Consider the following 20,018-nt stretch of genomic DNA (forward strand, 5'->3'; position numbering starts at 1 on the left):
TGCCCTAGACCTTGATGTTAACCGTAACTGCACCCCTTGGTGATACCAGATTGAAGCATCCCACTCTCTGACTGTCCCTACGCCAACAATTCCATGGCCCCACTCCTCGAGTCCAGCGACCCCAGGGCTTCTTGTTGCCCCTCGTCTCCCTCGTGCTCCACTTTTGCTCCCGGCCAAGCTCAGAGTCCACTGCCCACCGTCACATCAGTGCTCAGCTCCCTTGCCCCTCCCTCCCTTCCCAGCACTTCCCTGGCAAAATCCCCATCCCAGGTTAAATCCAACTCTCTGCCCTCTCCTGGCCCGCACTGGGGCAGCAGCAAATACAACTCCTTGAAAGCACCTGCTCCGCTTCCTCTCCTCCCATTTTTGCTTGAACCAGCTGGAATCGGTGACGTCCTCACCATTTCACTCATCCGGCTCTTATCAAAGTCACCAATGACCTCCACGCTGCCAGATCCAGGGTCAGTTCTCAGCCTGTATCTGACCTGACGTTTAGCAACACTTGAACACAGACGATCAGGCTCTCTGCTTGGAAACACGTTCCTTCAGGACACCCCGCTCTCCCATTTCCTTCCCTGGCGTTCCTTCCCATCTCCTTCACTTCCTTCTCACCCCTCCCCTTACCACTGGGTACCTCCCGCACTCTGTGTCTGAACTTCTCCATCCATCCACACCCACTACGGATTTCATCTATCCCAGAGCTTTAAGAACCTTCGATACGCTGACAACACTGAAGACTGGCTCAAGGCTAGGCCCCTCCTCTGAACTGTGACTGCTTACTGGACACCTCCACGCGGCATCATGAAGTTAACACAGCCGAGACCTTTCTCCTCACCCACCTCCCAGCCTGCTGCTCCCACCATCTTCCCCATCTCGGTGAATGGGAACTGCATTTACAGTTGCTCGGTGCAAAAACCCTGGCATCGCCCCCAACTCCCCATGTCTGCAGAGAGCCAATCAGCTCTCCCTTTGAAACACAACCAGCAGCTGATCACTTCTTGCTGCTCTGGTCCAAGCCACCCCCGGCCCCTGTCACAGTCTCCTCACTGGTCTCCCTGACTCCATCCCTATCCCCCTAAACCAGGAATCAGCAAACTTTTTCTTAAAGAGCCAGACAGTCAATACTGTAGACTGTGGGCCGGATGGTCTCTGCTGCAACTACTCGACTTGGCCGTTGCAGCTTGGAAGCAGGCTCAGACAATACGCAGACAAATGAGCACGGCCCTGTGCGAATAAAACTGGAACTTAAACGGACACTGAAACCTGGACTTCATGTACGTTTCAGGTGCCACAACATATTACTATTCACCTTACTTTTTCAGCCATCTAAAAATGTGAAAAGCATTCTTAGTTTGCTGGCTGCACAAAAACAGGTGGCAGGCTGGATCTGGCGCTCAGGCCTACACAGTATTGCCGACCCCGGCCCTAGACTACTCTCTGCACTGCATTCAAAGTGATCCTTTTAATCACGTTGTTTTCCTGCTCAAAAGTTCTTGGATGGCTCCCCTTCTCATTCAGTAAAATCAAAGACCTTCCCACGCCCTATAAGGCCCCGCGGGATCTCGCTGCTGACCGCCTCATCTGCTCCTGTCCACTGTGCTCACTCGACGCGACCGTGGCGGCCTCCCTGCTTCTCTTTTGCTATTGCCAAGCCCACATCTACCCTGGGGCCTCTGCCTTTGCTGTTCCCTCTGCTTGGAATACTCTTAGCCCAGATAGCTACATGCATCAATGTGTCACTTCCTTCAAATCACCTTAGGAGAGACACCTGCTCCAGCCATGCCAGCCAGAGCAGCACGCGCACGCACACCAACATCCAGGGACCCTTGAAACGGTTTACCTTGCTTCGCTGTTCTGCGTCACACTCACTGTCATATGATGTTTCTTTATGATATTTATTTAGGTAGAAATAAACTGATCAGGCAGTTTTTTAACAGGGAGACAAAATAGCGTAGTGTTTAAGAGCATGAAATCTGGAGGCAGATTACCTGGGCTGGAATGCCAACAGCACCATGTACTAGCTGTGTGACATTGAGCGAGTTATTTTTACCTCTCTGTACCTCAGTTTCCTCCTCTGTGAAATGGGGACAATAACAGCCCCTACCTCCTCAGTGTTCTGAGCGCTGATGAGGTAATAAATGTAACTGGCACATGTGATCACTCAGTTAGTGTTACTTGCTTTTTGTTTATTGTTTACTGACCCTTCCCAGAAAATAGGCTCTTTGTGACAGAAATGGCCTTGATTTGTTTACTGCTTTACTCCGGGCACCTAGGACAGTGCCTGGTACTAGGCTTTCCATAAATACTTATTAAACGAATGTATAAACCTTTGAATTTAAGTCCCTCTCAGAGAGGGCAGAACACTCCCCCACCCCCAGCACCACACTGATACCAGGAAGGGCAAAGCTTTCTTAAAACCCACCGCAGAAAGAGAAATAAAAACCCTACTATTCCAGGTGTGTTTGCAGATGCTTCTCTCTGTGGAGAAGCCTTGAAGTGAGCCATAACCGCCGTGCTCCGAGGAGCACCAGTGTCACTTCGTAAGGGGCCTTCTACGATCTCAAACTGTGCTGCCGCCTCAGAGGTCACGTGTTCAGGTCTCTAACCAGATTGGAGAAGAAACAGATTCCATAGTCAGGCTCAAATTCCGCATGCAAAATGCCAACCCAGTAGCACAGTTCTGTACAGGCCTGACCAAATTTCCTGGATACAAGCACAAAAGACTGCTTACTCAAAGTAGCCGACATTTAATTGACTTCTAAAAACAAAGAACATCTCGTCAAATAAAAGTCTTTCCCGAGCAAAAAGGTGGTAAAAACATTTCCGTCCACCCGTCATACACACTCAGTCACTCACAACCATCACAGCACTATGGATTCGGCCACTCTCCTAAGAGGACTGAGGTTTGATTTATAAATGGTATTAACGTGAGCTAAAGTACTTCCGAGTTCTACCGTTCTGGGGACGAGTCTTTACTGTGAAGATACTGATACATATCCTGGTGTCACACGGGCTCTTCTTCCAGTGAGAACCCCCTACTTCCTTTAAAAGAAACAGGAACGATAGGGTCACACACCATTAAGCAAAGCAGACAACTGCCCTCCTGACCCTCTAAGACGTTTCCCTGTGAAATAAGGAACATCTTCAGTATTGGTTCTACCAAGTGGGAAACAAATGAGTGAGATGTAGGTGGTAAAAACACACCTATAGGGCTTCCCTGGTGGCACAGTGGTTAAGAATCCGCCTGCCAATGCAGGGGACACGGGTTTGAGCCCTGGTCCAGGAAGATCTCACATGCCGTGGAGCAAGTAAGCCCGTGTGCCACAACTACTGAGCCTGCGCTCTAGAGCCCGTGAGCCACAACTACCGAAGCCTGCAATCCACAACTACTGAAGCCCACGCACCTAGAGCCCATGCTCCGCAACAAGAGAAGCCACCGCGATGAGAAGCCCACACACCGCAACGAAGAGTAACCCCGCTCGCCGCAACTAGAGAAAGCCCACGCGCAGCAACAAAGACCCAACACAGCCAAAAATAAACAAATAAAATAAATTTTTAAAAAAAAACACCTATATCCATTAGTAGAGAGTTCAGGTGTATAAGTGCCTCCCTGTGCTGAATGCCAGAAAACCGTGTGCCTGGATAAGTAAAAGACTATGAGGAAGGGTAAGAAATTGGGGGTCAAGGAGGGGGTGAACCCCAAGAGGTCAAAGTGAACTGCCTGACCCCTGCCTGCACGGCTCTGGCCTCCTGCTGACAGGGACATAGCGGAGCAAATGGCCAGGGCCACTGGGGGCAGGTTTTTTCCCAGAAATGATAAGACCTGAGATCTGTCTTTTCCTGGTATCCCAGTGATGGTTTCGTTTTTTCACTCTGCAGCTGGCTGGTCACTCAGGTCACCGTGACACAGCACAGAGGACACACATGAGGCAGGCAGCACCCGTCCCATCTCAGTCCTGCACTGCTACACGGGGGCAAGAACCTGAAAAGTCAGGATGATGGCGTGCTAATTTAATACTGTATTTAGCTGATGATCCTAAATAACACTTTGTCAGCTTTTGTGATCTAGCACGAAACCACATGCCTTGTGATATACCAGCTGGGCTCTGGTAATGCCCTTGACTTGAGGCTTAAAAGCTTTGGCTGGGACAGAACTTTGATGTATTGAATTTCCATTTCAAACTGCGATGATTATCCCTGGCTTTGGCATCGCACAGAATGCTACCAAAATTAGATTATGGCTAGTTAATAAGACTATCTCTCCCCTCTGGTCCACTTCTGGGAGCGCCGCTGCTACCCTCTGCTTTGCTTGTTTGCAAGATCAAAAAGCCATGGCTGTTTAGTTTACAGGATGCGGGGATAAGAACCATCTGCCTGGTCTGGTGTTTCTTTAATTAAAACTTTAATTACAGATGTATCTCTGCACAGATACGTGAAGTCTATCAGCTCCTGTTCTTAATTACCTGTGCTAATGACAGCTGAAAGGAGAGTGAACGTTTGCTGGGTGTCTCCTACGTGCCAGCACTTGTGCCACATGCCGTTAAACATGCCAGAGCAGGTACGAGAAACCCAGAGTCAAACGGCCGCCAACAACTTGCCCCCCTCCCTGCCAGTCGTCTTCCCATTGCTACGGAAGAAGGAGAAATGTCCTTTGGGCTTCTCCCAGGGGAAAACGAGGGGCGGAGAGGGGTGAAATACTCCAAAGGATCAATAAGAAGAGAGAGGAGAACTCGACACCACAGGCTGACTAATATCCACGCTCTGTGCGGGCACATGTGTCTATCACATGGTATAGTTCTGAACCCACCTAGAGACACATGTGGAAAGTGGAAAGTCTGGTCTAAATCCTGTGATTCGGAGGCATGTCACCTGGTGCCACGGTAACCAGGGCCACGGTTTCCCAGGGAGATGGCACCCACAAACGAGCACAAACAGGAGATGCTTCCCCTTCGCTCCTGACTGAGCAATGATCCTGCTGCCGCCTTGGCCTTCAGTCGCCCCCCTGCTGGCGAGGGCAGATTTTCACTGAAGAATGACAAAAAATAACTTTTCACACTTGGACCATGTTTCTTGGTCTCCTACCGCCTCCAGAGGGGTTAAACGCCATCAGAACTGCCCCCCAAGGGGCCTGCTCAGCGCAGGGGCCCCTCCTACCCACCAGCCTACCCATCAGGGCCGGGTATTTCTCCGTCATCTCCCGAGGCACACAGGTCACCGTGCACGGCCGCAGGGCATCCACGCGCCCCAGCGCTGGCTCTGCTCCCCTCCCCGGGCAGCAAGTCTGGACTGGCTGAGGGCCTCCGGGAAGGGCTCCCCCTCTCAGGAATGGCTCCTCGTCACCAAAATGGGGGGCCTGACCCATGACCTCAGACCTTCAGCAGCAAATACACTAAAAGCCGGATGCCAGTGCCTCTAGAGGGGTCAAGTCCATCGTTGGCCAGCACTCTGTCCTAGTTAGTGACGGCGTTTCTCAAACTGTCATGCCAGATTATCTGAATTCTCAAGATAAAGCACCCAACTTAAGGTTGATGATCACAAACAAAATCTGACAACTTTCAAGGTGACTCAGGGTAGCGCCTTCACCTCTGAAAGATCCCAGGACATACCGAGATGCGTCAACTGCTAGGAACACCTGCGATGTGCCCGGCCCCTTGCAGGATTTCAAGCATTTACAGTCTGATGACAGATACACTCAGAAGCATCTGGCAGACGATGGAGAAAAAGAGAAACAGAGGAAAGATAAGACAGGGAAGGGTTGGGGAGGAGAGGGAAGGAGGGTTGTAAAAAATAAATGCACGCAAGTAGGGCAGAGAAAAGAAAGTGAAAAGGCGAAGGAGAAAGGAGACAGCCCACTGCTTCATTTCGCCCCATGAGCGATCTCAAACCTGGTTTTTGTGATGGTCAGATGCCCACTTCCAGAAGACTGCATCCCACCGAAATAGCTGGGACTCTTCCCACAAAATGGCTGCTGGTTGCTGGTGAGTGCACCACCACACTGGCCCACAAAGGCCCACTGTAGCTTACAATGCAGCTAACTATAGAATTAACGGCACTGGCCCGTGTTCTGGATTAGTGATAGCTTTTCCTTACTTACGAGTAACATAAACATCCTGCATCTTTGTGCTCTGATCGATGGTTCTCTGCTAGTACAGGCAGCTCAGAGTCTGGGATGGGGCCAGTGCTCCACATTTTAAAGCTGTACAAGGGATCCTGGACGTGCAGCCAAGAGCAAGGAAGCCGCTGCTATGCAGCCCCTCCAGGCGCCACGTGAACGGCGGGGGCTTCCTGGTGATGCGGGTGGTGGGGTGCTGGAGGCCTCACTAAGTAAGTCTGGGGCACTGACGGCTGAGGGACACAAATGCATGCAGAGGAGGCCCCTGCAACCAAATGGCAGGATCTCCTGTCAGGGGTGCAGCCAGGCTTGCCGGCAAGCACAAGGCAGCAGGTACCAGAAGGGCAGCTCCTGGATTCAAGTCCCAGTTTTGCAACCTACTAGGGGTGTGACCCTGCACGAGTTTATTTAACCGACCTGAGTGTCAGTGTTCTCAGGTGCAAAACAGGGTTAACAAACACCACCGACCTCATAGATAAATGTATATAATTATGTGGAAACGCTTGGGAATATGTGACACACAGCGGTCACTTTCTTCCCCCTTATTCTACTGAGGATGAAGCAGTGAAGCCTCCTACAGCAAGGTAAAAATCTCTCAACACATAAATGCTTTCTGACTCTGTGAAAGCTCACTAGACAGCTGACTGAAGCTGAGAGAATGAGTAAGTGCTGACTAAGTAAAGGATGGGGTCTCTCCCACGGGTCTTTCCTGTGCCTCCATAGCCAAAAATAGCTAAAACAAAAGAACCTATCAACAAAGGGCCAATAAGCTCTTAATTATCTAAACTTTTCTTCCTAAAAGGTTAGGAGCCCAGATTTAACTTGCAGCACCTGAACTTACATTGTTTGAGAGGTGCCTGATTCCCATAAACTACCCAGTGCCTCTTCCTGTAAGCATGCCTGGGCCTCCAAGACAATAGCAGAATACTAACAGGGACACTCTTTCAAGTTTAGTTTTCTGCAAGGTGTAGAAAATTCCATTTCATGAAATTCCACTTCATGGGAACTCCCACGCTGCCTGGGTTTCTCCTGGCGCACAGGATCGGGCCCAGATGCCACGGCCACGGCCACACTGCCTGCCGGCCGCTGCTCTAAGTACACACTTCACATGCAGCAGCTCCCCTAGGACTCTTCATGACGCTCTGAGCAGGTACTGTTATTATCAACCCCACTTTAAAGAGGAAGCTGCGGCACAGAGGGGTTAGCTAACTGTCTCGATCCGACCACCTGCAAAGGGCCGAGGTGGGATGCGACGCAAGGCAGCCTGGCCCCAGCGCCCACGCTCCCGGCCGCTCCCAGAGGATGCACTACAGCAGCCTCTCAGCATGAAGACTGCCGCTGCTGAGCGCACAGCCCTCGCATGAGGTTTACTTTCAAAGGCACCTTTCTTCTGGGTTCCCAGGGTGTCCATCACGCATTTTCATTTATCCTGCCAACAACCCTAAAAAGCAAGCAGGAGACGTACAATATCTACGTTTCACACAGGATAAAACGGAAGTCGAATCAGTGAAATGTTCTACACATTCCTGTACGTTAAGTGGAACAACTGATTTCACTGTTTTCAACCCTAACGTGGAAGTCTTTTGAAGTCTTGCTATTTGAGTTTCTGAGTTTTGTGTGTCGCTACCTCACAAGATACCCCTGGCACATCCAGAGACCCGGCTGGTCCAAAGCAGGTTTTCTGACTCTCAGCCTAGGGTTTTCTCACTGAATCATGCTCACAGAAACTACATCCGTGTGGCTTACAACTCACCAGAATTCCTAAATACTAACCAAATAAGCACTGCTCACTGAAAATAGGTAACGAATGTGTCCGTATACCAGCTCTCGTCGACGTAACTGCAAAATAAAATTATCACAATAAAAACATTTCTCTTGGGTGCCTATTAACGTCTCCTTAGCTCCTACTGGACTTATGAATAAAGTATTTGACTGTCTCTAGAGGACCTAGGAGCCTTCAGGGAGATGTCAAGAGGCCCTGATTCTGTCAACAGGGAGCTTGTGACTCTCATCAGCTAGCTCCCCCTCAGGGGTCGGGCAGGTATAGGGCTGCTTAAGCAAGAGGAGTGCAGAAGACCGCCACTCACAGCCCCTTTCAGCCCTGCGACGCCTGTTCAATAAACTCCAAGCTACACATTCTTCTTCTGGTGCTAGAAGGATACGGAATACATTCCTATGCAACTCTGAAAGCATTATCATAAAAAAAAAAAAATCACCTTAAAATGCAAGGTTGGATAAATAAATGCTCCTAGCTTCTGGAACATTCATTCCATGTGCTTTCTGGCTTTGTAATCATGGAATGTTTTACCTACTCATACTTCTCAGCTCTGATATTTTGCAATTCTGTGAAAAGGTACCCAACAGGCCAAAGGCAATTTCCCAGGGATGTAAGTGTAACAGACAAAGACGAGCTAGTAAGCCTGAAGAAGTGTTCCTAAGAGTTCCAATCTCCACTGAGCAGCTCACTACAGCTAATTTTAATTTGTGGTTCTAATGAATGACATAAACTTTTATAGGTATCAACAAAGCTCAGAGAGGACTTAAATCCATTTCAGTGCTCATTCAGCAGCTTCAGCTGTGTGCAATTAAAGCGTCAGCATTAAATGTTGGAGAATAAAATAATGAGACACTTAAAAAATAATCTGTGCTTCAGCAGGCCATGCTAGGAGATTTCACATGATTTTTTTTTTTAAAGAACATGAATTCTCAGGAATATCTTGTCAGTTCCAAGAATTAACTCAAGTTTCATTTTTTAGATTTCAGTTTTTTTGCTTTTGAATAAGAATTTTTTGAAAAGTGGAATACAATTAAAAATGCATTGTCTGAAAAACAGTCATGAAACAGCATATGGCATAAAGCAATCTGGTATATGGACCATCACAGCTGACTGACCAGGTTTCAGCAGAGACAAAAGGCCACTTTTGATCAGGTTAAAAATGTTGCTCGTTCTTAACTTATACCTCAAATAAAGAATAAAATACTGAAGGAGGGGGAAAGGTGAATTTTGGAAATGAGACAACTTTCTTATCTTCCAGTCCGTACATGGAATTAAAGGGCTAAACTTTTCCTCCCACCAACACTTGAAAATATAAAACATAATGTGAGGTTGTAGAATGTGGCAGCTGAGACCAGTAAGTTCAAGTTGCCACTATTTCTGAAAGATGAGTTAATCTGCAAAGGAAGGGGTGTGTGGTGGTGGTGAGGGGGTGTGTGGTGATGGTGAGGGGGTGTGTGTGAGAAGGGGCGGGGCAGGGGCATGGGGGGGTGGGGGGGCTCTGGGTGTCCGCTGTGTATGCAAGTTATGTGTGAACACCAAGTTCATTTGGCTACTGCAAAACATGAATAGAAGAGGAAATATACTGCATGGGGAAATGCACTCATTAAACTTAAATTTTAAAAGGATGAAAACACAGATTACACTTTATTTTTAAAACTGAAATGAATTTTAATACAGAAAATGAAGACAGCATTTTGCAAATTTATCGCTCAAAGGGGTATCTCTATTTGAGGAAATCAGCGTGTTACACTTTGAGAGATGAAATGTTACAGCTTGTACACCAAAATCAAAAAATGAAATTAAATTAAAAAATGAAATGGTTACCAAGGTAATGCAGGTCAGGGGATCAAAGGTGAAGGGTCACACATTATTAAAAAGAAATCCAAAAGGACGGCTGCATCATGATCTCTGCAAAACAAAGGAGCTCCAGTAAGTAAAACTAATATCTCCGAGAATTTAAAATCAAGTTCTTGAAAAGAAGACTCCCCTGTAATAGAACACAGTCATTCCTGATTCCGTGTAGAGCCATTTTTATTTAGGTACAACACCAAATTTTAATTACCTTTTGTAAAAATTTAACCATTCAATCATATTAAAACCCCAAATATCTCCCATTATAAGTGACTAAGAAGTGCTGACAATTCCACTGGACCCCACACCCTGTTTTCTGGAAATGACAGTGTTTGTTAAGTTGCCAACACATCAGAAATCTAATTTGGTCACAGCGTGGTGAGTTTTTTTCCTCTCCTCAAGGAATGAGTTCCAAAATTGAGTTTTTGCAAATTTGTTTCATTTGAAGTAGCTGCATAAAATTTCCATTATTGGAACATTTAGTATAACAATGTTCTAGAAGACAGCAATAAAGTGATACATGATAAAATAAACTGTGTAACTATATCTATTAAGATCTGTTCTCACATTCAACTCTCACTGCGGGACAGGGTTGGTGCGGGGTGGGGGGGGACACGACATTTTAAGCAAAATAACTTGCTGTCTCCACTGGAATTACACAGAATTAATAGAAGCTTGACACCAGCAATATCTTAACAACAGAAAAAGACAGTTTAGGCCTAAATTTCCTGTTATTATTTACTCATCTCCCTCATTAACAAACCAAAAAGGACATTAATAAACCTTAAAAGGACAGAAAGGGCTAAGGTTTTGTTTTGCATCATGTGGCCACCACGGATATCATGACAAACATACTTATTAACTTTGCGGCAACAGCAAGCATAACGATTAGGAGTTACAGTAAATAATTTCCATATTCCTTTCACTAGTAAATAAAATGACTACTATTAGTGATCTTTAGTCTATCTCTGAAACTAAACTTGAGCAGGCTACACTTTCCTGATTTCAGGATCCAAATTCCTTACTTGCTGCTGGACAGGCAACAATAGAAATAGCGCCTCTCCATCTACGAGGGTAAACGAGAGCACCACTAGCCAAAAGGAACTGTAAGTACCATTCGTTCTTCCAGTCTCCTAGCTTAGTTTCAATCTTACAATATCTAACATTTGAGTTTACCCTGATAAAATCAAATTCCCCAAATACTTCCATATTAAAATATAGACAACTGCCCCAAAGGATTTTATTAAGAGGAACAGAATACTCTTTCTGGTGGCTTAGAGCAATCAATAAATATACTCTATAAAGATTTTGTTCCCCCAATTAGGTTTTGTTAAAAAATAACTTGCAGAGCTTCATGCACTAGACACAAGTGTGTTAGCGCCTCAAGGCCACATTTCTAAAAAACGACTTTCTTTTTAAGTTCCAGAGCTACTGAAAAGTAAACTAGCATTTCATTTATCTGGGATGCTCATCTCATGTAAAGTCTGTCACATACGTATTTGTTGCTGGGAGGCATGCAACAATTTTGAACACTATAGAAGGAATCGATACCCCATCAAAACAAGGCATATGTTGTTTTAGTAGCACTGTTATTCAGACCACTTTAGCACGTTTGTAAGAAAAGGCAAGAAGCCAGCAAGTATACCATTAGCCAAGTTTTGTTTTATTAAAATATTTCCTATTAAAAATGAGAAAAAGTATATTCAGATCAAATATATGTACCCCTTCATTATCAAAACACATGTATTTATTAAAAAACTTCTGGACAACAAGAGGAGAATACTTATAGATGCTTCTCGAAATTCTAAATCATTTCTAAAATTCACCGACTCAGAAAAAAAATGTGTTAGCCCAAATTTTCTACTAGCTTAAGCCCTGCCAAAAGTTGCACACACCAGCCTATGCCAACATTATGTGATCCCCAAATAGAAGGAAGTGCTCTTTGAGGACCTGAAAGCATTACAACCAACGAAATTCCCACAAATAATTTCACGGAAATGAATATAATCTAAGTAATAAACACAAAACAAACAGAACACTCCCCACCTAGGCACTTAGAAATTCCAACAATTTGAATAAATTTGTGCCAGTAATGATAACATTTTAGGTGATTTAAGAAAATCTGTAATATGAAGGATTTCAGCTAATGTTTTCAAATGCGTTTGCTATTTGGGGTGGAAGAAGGGAAGGGCTACCAGGAAGGAGTTTACCACGTCCCTACTATTCAAGGATCCTAGAATATAATTTAATAAGTAATAAGAGGGCTAGAAACAGCCAGGGGCCAGCACAACTGGGGAGCACGGATTCAGCTGCAACAACAAAGAGCTGAGGCCAGAGCCCCTTTGTGGAGGCAGGTATCTGGGACACACATCCTTCTTCCCACAGAAACAGTCTGACACCTGCCTACTTAACCGGAAGTCTGTTGAAGCAACAGTTCTGCTCCAAATTCTAGAGGCTATGGGACCTGAGGAGCTTTTTGCTTTTTCCCGAAGGGCTGGCCCAAGCTGAAACGTAGGAAACAGAACATTCTACTAGCCCCATTCCTGGGCCCCAGAAAGAGTGCCTTAAGGACCACAAATGAACGGGATTCATACATACCAATACATGCAAAGATTCAGGGTGTAGGCGGAGGGGGGTTCTTTAACCCACAACAAATCCTAAGCCGCAGAACTAGCACTGTTACATCAAGGGGTAGAGAAGGAGAGTCCTCTTCAAAGGACAAGCAGTAACTGAACTAAACAGGGAATGCTCAAAAACCCTACTAACTCCTAAGACCTTAGGAGCATAACTAGTATACCCTACCCTCAAGATAAAACCGGAAAGAAAACTGTACCACAGCACTGGTGAGTTATGTTACTGAAATAAGAGACACACCAAGTTTCACTTTCACAAGACCAACAAGTCACTGGAGTTCTAGCAAAGAAGACTTTGCCAGGGAAATTCTCACCCATATTATGCTCTCACTTCCTGGACAACGTTTTGTAGGGATATGTTTTCCAACATGCTCAATTTGTACTCTAAGTTTTTGGGGGTTGTTTTTTGCGCTTTTTGCTTTGGTTTGGTGTTTTTTGTTTATGGTTGTTGGTTTTTGGGTTTGGGTTTTTTTATTTTGGGCCAAGGACCAGCCAGCATTTATAAGCAAAGAGAATTGGTTCATTTCTCAACTAAACAGACATAGAACAAAGAACATCATTTCTAATACGGTTAAATCATGACAGAAATGCTGCCATTCTCACCTCAAGCATATTACTTTCAAAACACATAGAACAACCAGAAAGAAAGAAAAAAATAAAGAGCCAAGAAAATTCAGAGAGTCAGAGAAGCTACGAGACAGCTGAAGAAACCCATTAAAATAGAGCCCTATATATTTTACTAATTCTTTACAAAATGGCTATTAACTCAACAATATAATGCTCTCTGCAGCAGAAACTAATCTTATCAAGTGTATTCAGAGAGTAAAAGGAGAAATGTCCAGCCAAAAGTTTATTATAGTGATGAGGCAGAAAAAAATTTTAATCTATAAACATAAATAAATAAATCACCAAAGCGTCACTCAATAAAACAGGTAATTCACTAGAATAAAATGCACTTGAGCTAAGTATATCCTTCTGTTAAGTGGGGACTATATTTCTTTTACCCTTTCATGTTAGAATTTGTTAGTTTCTTCAGCATATTAGAAATACTGCCTGGCTGAAAAACCAAGAAAATAAAAGCATTTGGTCTCCATGTTTGTGGCTCCTCCAAGTGGGGCCCAGGGCAGCACAGCCAGCGAGAGGTACCCCGTCCCTGACCCCCTTCCCACAACAGACACCAGCTCTGCCATTTTTTTCAACCTTTCTGAAAATATATTTCCTCTGTCAAGCTTCTCAAAGATAGTCTGTTCTAAAATATGTGCCTGTTTCTCAAAACATTTTATAAATGATACAGCAACATACACCTACAATCAATCATCATATTATTTCCACCACAATCCTCAAAAAGAAAACAAAAGCTAAAACTACAAGTTAAATACCTTTCTACCTAGGACTTTATCCTCAACAATATAATTTTTTCCCTAATAGCTTCGAAGATTTCACAAAAGGAGAAAGCAAGTGGGAGGAAGGGGCTGCCATGAGCACAAGGGAACTCTTAAGAGTGATGGATACACTCATTCTGGTGGAATGGTGATGGCCATGGGGTGTGTGCATGTGCACACTTCTCAAAAGTATGTGCAATTTATTATATGCCAATTATACCTCAAAAAAGCTATTTAAGAATGGGGTCAGAGACTGAAAAACTCTAAATTCACCAAGCATTGGGCAGAGTACTCAAGCACTGTGTAGAAGGCCTCAGGAGTGGAGAAAAAATTAGCCTTAGACTGAGCACTACTGCAGACCCACCTAACAAAGCAAAACCTTAAAGGTTCAAACTGCTTAAAAGTAACTTAGTTGCATCCCAGAACAAAGTTCAAGAAGAATTAAAGGGTCCTGCTCTCTTAAATCTTGTCTGTCAATCTCCCACCTTTTAATCAGATATGGTTGGGTTTTAGTGAACCATCTTGCTGTTTTCTATTTATTTCCTGTGTTCTTTGTTCCTTTGCTCTTCCTTTCTGCCTTCTTTTGGATTAATCAAGTATTTTTAGTTAAAAAAAATTTTTTTAAAGAATGGGGGGCGGTCAAAAGGCAGGGACTTTGCCCTCTCCCTGCACACTTTAAACCACACAGCCATGCTGTAGCCACCATGCAGAAGAAGCCAAGAGTCACAGGGGAGACAGTGGGAGCCACCTTCCAAGCCACTGAACCAACCAATTCTGGAACCACCTGGTTCTGGTCTTCTTAGGTGAAATAATAAAAGTAATCTCACTGTTTAAAATAAATGCATATAGCACAGGGAGATCAGCTCAGTGCTTTGTGACGACCTAGAGGGGTGGGAGGGAGGCTCAAGAGGGAGGGGATATGGGGATATATGTATGCATATAGCTGATTCACTGTTGTACAGCAGAAATTGACACAACATTGTAAAGCAATTATACTCCAATAAAGATGTATATATAAAAATAAATTAATTAATTAATTAAAACTGGGCAAAGAAACTGGAAAAAAATTTAAGTGTGTATGTATATATATTTTTTAAAATTTTAATAAAATAAAATAAATGCATAAATAAATACATAAATATTATAAATTTAAAACGTTTGATACTGATTACTAGCTTTCATATTAGCCGCAAACCTGAAATTACCATAGTTTCTAAACTGAAAATCAAGGCACAGTATGACAGTTTCTCTAAGAGACTTGAAAAATCAGCTTTAGACATACTCCTAGCTTTGCAAATGATATGCAAATTCACCAAATATTCTTAAATTTCTTCCTCAGACTTAGCATTTATATTATGTCAACTCTACCACAACTGAGACCCGTTCCTTTCAGGTACTATCCCCACTAGGGAAAAAGAATAATACAATACATGCCAAATTTCCCCAAACACAAATTTATAAGAAATAAAACAAAAGCGAAACAGACCCACCCACTGCTGACTTTATTTCTGCATGACCTGTTTTTAAGTTTACTAACCTACAACGCAGTGCTTACTTTAATTGCTCTACTGGCTTCCTACAGTGACAGTCAGAACGATTAGACTCCAACATTTCCCACTTCCTCTAGTCATTGATTCTCAAGCTTCAGATGAATAAGAATCCTCTATTTAAACCAAGTCATTTGTAAAAATAATTCTCAAGTCCTTCCCCTAAGAGATTACAGTTTAGTACATCAAAAGAGGAGCTAAACAATCTGCATTAGTAAAACCCCAGGTGAGTCTGACTAGAACAGTCCACAATCCTCACTTTAAGAAAAACTGCCCAGGACTTCCCTGGTGGCACAGTGGTTAAGAATCCACCTGCCAATGCAGAGGACACGGGTTCAAGCTCTGGTCCAGGAAGATCCCACATGCCACGGAGCAACTAAGCCCGTGCACCACAACTACTGAGCCTGTGCTCTAGAACCCACGAGCTACAACTACTGAGCCCACACACCACAACTACTTGAGCCCGCACGCCTAGAACCCTCGAGCCACAACTACTGAAGCCCACGCCTAGAGCCCATGCTCCGCAACAAGAGAAGCCACCGCAATGAGAAGCCCACGCACCACAACGAAGAGTAGCCCCCCTCACCACAACTAGAGAAAGCCTGCGCGCAGCAATGAAGACCCAAAGCAGCCAAAAATAATTTTATTTATTTACAAAAGTACTTAATGTTTTATTTATTTATTTACTTTAAAGAAGAGAAAAGAAAAACTGCCCAGGTGGGTCCACCCCATCCTCCAGTCTCCACACACACCCGCCTCCTGCAGACATCCAGGCACAGATGTCAGAGCTGCCAAAGGGTAAAGAAACAAATTCCAGCTGCTATCAGCTTAAGGTGGCCCTTAAGTTTTTAAATGCCAATGGATGCCTTAAAAGTCTCTAAAACCCCAAAGAATAAAGCTATACTGAAAGATAGGGTAGCTATATATAAGATACAGGGAGTTCTTTTCCAATTAGAACCAATTCTAGGTTCCAGTAATAGCTCTACCACTTACTACTTCTATGACCTTGGACAAATTATTTAGTTTTTTTAACTAAGTCACATTTTCTTCATTTATAACATGAAGATAACAACACCCCTACCTTATAGGGTTGCTATGAGTATTAATGAAAATAAGTAATATAAACTGAGTAGCATGGTGCTTAGGACTTAAAAAGCAATAAACATAAAGATGTGGCAAATATATACAATGGAATATTACTCAGCCATAAAAACAAACAAAATTGAGTTATCTGTAGTGAGGTGGATGGACCTAGAGTCTGTCACACAGAGTGAAGCAAGTCAGAAAGAGAAAGACAAATACCGTATGCTAACACATATATATGGAATCTAAAAAAAAAAAAAAAGAACGAAAAAATGGTTCTGATGAACCTAGGGGCAGGACAGGAATAAAGACGCAGATGTAAAGAATGGAACTGAGGACGTGGGGAGGAGGAAGGGACGAAGTGAGAGAGTGGCACTGACATATACACACTACCAAATGTAAAATAGATAGCTAGTGGGAAGCAGCCGCATAGCACAGGGAGATCAGCTTGGTGCTTTGTGACCACCTAGAGGGGTGGGATAGGGAGGGTGGGAGGGAGACACAAGAGGGAGTGGATGTGGGGATATATGTATACGTATAGCTGATTCACTTTGCTATACAGCAGCAACTAACACAACAATGTAAAGCAATTATACTCCAATAAAGATGTTTTTTTAAAAAAAAGCAATAAACACTGGCTCTGTGATTACTATTATGATGCTGATCATCTTGCATTCTTTTGCTTATCTGATTCTTTCCAAGGTTTACAAGAGGGATACTGCTATCCCCATCTTTTCAGATGAGCAACGGTTAAGGTTCAAGACATAAATCTTAAAAATGTCAGAGCTAGAATTGAAACTCCATCTGTCCAGGTCTGTCCTACTCCATGGCTCTGGCCCTGACAGGTATGGAAGGTGTTCCGCCAACCCTGACAGCCTCCCATGTCCGTGCTCTGCACAGGGCTCTGCACACTGAGGTTCCCAGTCATGTTTGGGGAATAAGGCAATGAATGAATAGTAAGGTCCTCAGGGGCAGCAGAGGGGAATGTACTCTTCTACATACACTACCGTACCTATCCCACCGCCCCTTACACAATGGATTTAGAAGGATACATGTGGGACTTCAATCAGGGGAACCACAGATATAAATTCAAGAACTTGCACACAAAAAAAGGAAGAGTAATGATTTTCCACTCTGCAGTTCTACTCACTAATTTAACTTAAAGACAAACTCATTCGTTCAACAAATGTATATTGAACACCTAACCATGGGGCAGGCTCGGTTACCAGGTGCCCGGGACGTGTGATGAACAGCAGAGAAGACGTCCCAGCTTTGTCTATCTTAGCCACTGAGGCGAGGATTCAGACACAGAACAAGTCATTTCAAGCACCATGAGCAGAGTGCAGGATGCTACGGAAATACACAGCAAGGGTACCTCATCAATTCTGCTAGGGGGTCAGGCAATTTTCCCTGGGGAAATAATGTTTAGCTGAGATCTGGAAGATGACAAGGTGGACAGGGACCATATTCTAAGAAGAAGAAAAAACGACACGTAAAAGGCAACGTGGGAGGAAGAACATGAGTGTAGAAGGAACTCGGGGAGAGAACAGAGAACAAGGGGAGAGAGGCCAGGCAGGAGGCCGGAGGGGTGACAGACAAGATTACACAGGCCTTGAGGACCATGTTGAGAAGTTGGACGGTATCTTAAGTATACGATGGAAAATTATTCAAGGGATTGAGAAATGGGGTACCATAATCCAACTGGCATTTTTAAAAAACCACTCTGGCATCTGGGTGGAGACTGGGTTGGGAGGGGGCAAGGGTGCAAGTAGGGACAGGGGCCAGGAGATCTCTAGAAGCCGTCTGGGCACAGGTAATTGTGGCCTGGACTGGAGAGGTGGCTGTAAAGAGTGATTTAGACCGGAAATTTATTTGGAAATAGAGCTAGTAGTCTTGGATTCAATACATAAAAGACGAAGGAGGTGTCAAAAATGACCTCAGAGGAGCGACAGCGATGCAAGATGGCAGCCACCACAGGCTCGGACAATTTATGAAAACCGAATATACAGCCTTAAAATAGAATGTGGACCTAAATACCCAGAAGCACCCCCCTGTGTAAGATCTGTAACAAAAATTAATATGAATGGAGTTAATAGTTCTAATGGAGTGGTGGACCCGAGAGCCATATCAGTGCTAGCAAAATGGCAGAATTCATATAGCATCAAAGTTGTCCTGCAAGAGCTTCGGCACCTAATGATGTCTAAAGAAAATATGAAACTCCCTCAGCCTCCTGATGGACGGTGTTACAGCAATTAATCGAAAAGAAAAACCACAGGCCCTCCCCTACCCCCCATTCGATTTAAGCAGTCTTCGTTTTCCACGGTAGTAAATTTTCTAGATACGTCTTGTAGACTTCAAAGTACTGAAAAGGAAGCTCCCATTCAAAGGCAGTTTATCTTAAGATACTGTAAATGATACTAACTTTTTGTCCTTTGAAATATATAAGTTGTGCTGTAACAAAAAAAGAAAAAAATGACCTCTGAGAGGAAAAAAACAGTAACTCTAGATTGGAGAAAACTGATAAGCACTGCCTCAGCCAGGTGATGGAGGTTAAGAGCATCACAGTGAGAAGTCTTGTTGATAGCAGGCGCCCCTGGTAAGATGAGAGGAGAAGGGCTCTGCACCTTCAAGGTCTTCCTTCCCAAAACCCATAATCCCAGCCTAATCACAAGCAAAACAGCAGACGAACCCAAACTGAAGGACATCAACAAATACCTGATCTGTCAAGGTCACCAAAAACAAGGGAAGTCTGAGAAACTGTCACAGTCCAGAGGAGCCTGAGGAGACATGATGACTAAATGTCAGGTGGCCTCCTGGATGGGGTCCTGGAGCAGAAAAGGACATCAGGGGAAAACTAAGGAAATATGAAGAATGTGTGGAGTTTAGCTTATAATCCTATATCAGTACTGGTTACTGGCTGGGATGAACGTACCACCCTAATGTTATTAGGGGACACTGGGTGTGTGGTACACAGGAACTCTGTAATATCCTTGCAACTTTCCTATAAATCTAAAACTACTCTAAATGTAAAAGTTTATCTTAAAACTGGCCCCCTGGTCTGACTTAAGCACCTGGGAGGTGCCCTTTATTGAGACGGGAGAGACAGACGGGAAGACCACAAGCTCATTTCAGACACATGAAACAGGACAAGATCCTGCACTGGAGGAATCAGATACCAGGTGGGCAGCTCTGGTGGGGCCCTCGGCAGAGAGAGCTGAGCTCAAAACAAATGCAGGCGCCCTCGGCAGGCTGAAACTATGGGAGTGGGCAGGGTCACTGAGAGCAAAAGTGGATATCAGGAGGTGAAGGGCCTCGGTTGCTTCCTGAGAAATATCCACGTTTACCAGTCACACAAGAAGAAGGTCTAGTCTCAAGCCCTGAGGAAATCCCACCTTAGGTGCTGGTAGAAGAGAGCAAGATGGAACATCCAACACGGGGGAGAAGAACCCAGGGGTGCATATGCCAACCCAGAGGCCAAGGGAAAAGCACAGTCAACCTGTGTGAATATGTCTGAGAAATCAAGTAAGCCCTGGAAAATGCTCCTTATCTTTAACAATTCTGAGATCACTAGTGATCTACGAAAGAGCTTTCAGAAGAAGAATGGGAATTAAATTCAGACTGGAATAGCTGAGT

At 44.4% G+C, this 20,018-nt stretch overlaps 2 pseudogenes; one reads left to right on the top strand and one right to left on the bottom strand.

The window, feature by feature from the left end:
- Positions 1 to 20,018, bottom strand: part of LOC101317034 (calmodulin-binding transcription activator 1-like) — a 103,518-nt pseudogene that overhangs the window by 5,015 nt on the left and 78,485 nt on the right.
- Positions 17,733 to 18,641, top strand: LOC101330738 (ubiquitin-conjugating enzyme E2 variant 1 pseudogene; annotated as a pseudogene).

Source organism: Tursiops truncatus, chromosome 1 (assembly GCF_011762595.2).
Source record: "Tursiops truncatus isolate mTurTru1 chromosome 1, mTurTru1.mat.Y, whole genome shotgun sequence".
NCBI classification, from domain to species: Eukaryota; Metazoa; Chordata; class Mammalia; order Artiodactyla; family Delphinidae; genus Tursiops; species Tursiops truncatus.